Source organism: Panthera pardus, unplaced genomic scaffold (assembly GCF_024362965.1).
Source record: "Panthera pardus isolate Hobbes unplaced genomic scaffold, ASM2436296v1 HiC_scaffold_169, whole genome shotgun sequence".
Lineage (NCBI taxonomy): Eukaryota > Metazoa > Chordata > Mammalia > Carnivora > Felidae > Panthera > Panthera pardus.
This window is the reverse complement of record NW_026526731.1, coordinates 2,724-5,000: the sequence shown is the minus strand read 5'-3', so window position 1 is coordinate 5,000 and position 2,277 is coordinate 2,724.

Here is a 2,277-nt window from a genome sequence, read left to right as displayed (position 1 = left end):
GAGCGGGGGTGGGGGGGGGCACGGCGGAGGAAGGGGACGGACGATCCCCCCCGTCTGCACACAACACCGCCGCCGGGCCGGACGGTGGCGGCGGACACGGAGAGGAGGCCGCAGCGGGCCTGGGAGGCGCCCACACACCAGAGCGCGCCACCGGGTTTGGTAACCGAACGGAGGAGGCCACGACACGGACCGCCTGGCGGCAAGGGCAGCGAGGCGCCGGCGAAGAGCGACGGGGAAACAGGGCCGCGGGCCCAACGGCAAAGAAGCCCCACACGGGTTTCCAACCAGGCGCCTCGAGGGAGCAGAGCCAAGTCGCCACCGGGGCGCGCACGGGGTCCCACCGCCCGAGGCCTCCAGCACAAGGGCGGTCCCGTGGCACCCCCGGACGCCGACGCGGCCCGCCCCCCTCAGCGAACCCTGGGGGCAAACCCTCGCAGAGGGCCCTCCGGCCCTGCCACCCGCAGCAGCCGCGCGACCGGCCCCTGGAACGCTCTCCCGCACGCGCGGCGACCCACCAACCGCGCCCCACCCACCCCGGCCGGACCCCCGACGCGCGCAGCCGGCGCCCCTTTCTCTCTTCTTCCCCCCCTTCCTTCACTCACACGCGAGTGGGGCCGACAGCACTCCGCCCGGGACCCGGCCCCCCAAGAGCCACAGCGGCCCAAGGGGGGGGCGGGCACCCGACAAACGGCGAGGCCTGGTCTCGGTCCCGACACGGTGACGGGGGGAGGGAGAGAAGAGGCGGACGCGCGCTCGGTCGTCCAAGCCGAGGCAGGGTGGGAACCAAAAGCAGCACAGAACGGGAGGTGGGCCGGAGGCTGCGGGGAGGGGGCACGCACGAAGCGAGGACCAGACAGCGCGTGCGCGGAGGAGGGCACGGGCTCGGGGAAGGGCGCGCCAACGGAGACGCGAGCCGGGCCACCGGGTAAACATGCACGGGATCCCACCGCCACCAGCACGAGGGCGGTCCCGCGACGCCCGCGGCGCCAGCCGGCCTCAGCACCCTTAGCGAGCCTCCCCACGAGCCAGGCCCCCCCCCACAACGCACGGCGCTGGGGTCCGGACCCACGGGACCCCCGCCGCGGGAGCCCGTCTCCAACCTCCATCCGTTCGGTCCATCCCGGAGCCACGCCCCAGGGAAGCGCCTCCCAAAGCCAGGCGCGGCCCCGACCCGCGCCCGCGCGCCACCCGCCAGCGGCAAAGCCCGGAACGGGAGGCGGGCGGGAGACAGCCGCCGCTCGCGCGGCGCAAGGGGGGGCGGGGCGCGCAGGGGCGCCCCAAGCCCCTCGGGACACACACCGCCACGGGAGAGGCGGGGGGACGCCGCGCGCGTGCGCGCGCGCTCGCACACCACACGCCCGAGGCACACGGGCCACGGCACCGGACACCGGCCAGGCCTGGCGGGACCCTCCCCCGACTCAGAGGGGGGAGGCGCAGGCCGCGGTAGGCGAAGAGCGGCGCTCGGCCCCACCGCGGGGCCGACAGACCTCCTCTCGCGCGGGAGAGAAGGCTCCGCCTAACACGCACAAGGGCATGCAGTCACCCTGACACAGGTGGCCACTACGCGCACAGGAGGGGCAGCGACTGGGGGGTTCCGGTACCCCAAGGCACCCTCTCGGATCGCTAGAGAAGGCTTTCTCACCAAGGGCGCGCCGCCCCCCACCCAATTCGTCCCCCCCATCGGGACCCGCCAGATAAAAGGCGTTTCTTCCCGGGGCCACCAGGGCCCGGGGCGGGGGAGAAAGGTCCACGGCAACGGAGTGACACAGGGCATTCCTGAGCATTCGCGGTCAGGGCCCACAACGAGGGCCACCTGCCTTCCCCACGCGCGGTTGCTCGTGTCGCCGCCCGGAAGGAGCGCCGCGCCTCCGGGTGAGGCCCGAGAAAAACCGAGGCAAAACACCGGCAGCAACGCGCTGGGCAAGAAACCGACAGTCCTCGCTCAGAGGGAGTTTCGGCCAAGCGCCACGGCGCCGGCTCGGCCCGCCACGATCGCTCAACTCGCCCCACCAAGTCAGCCCCCCGCACCCCTCCGGGCAACAGCGGCCCGTGGCGGGGCGGGGACGACAAGGCGCCCGCTCCCCGCAGCGGGGGGAACGGGTGTGCCTCCCTTCACCGATTCTGCCACCCGCCCACCTCGGGCAACTCCGCCAACGGCGGCGACCCAAAGGGGGGTCCGCTGGGAACAGGGAACGGCGCCACCACTCGGCTTCAGGCACCTGAGACGACCTGGAGCGCTCCAGGGGCACCACGGAGGGCCAGGCGCCACGCGCTCAG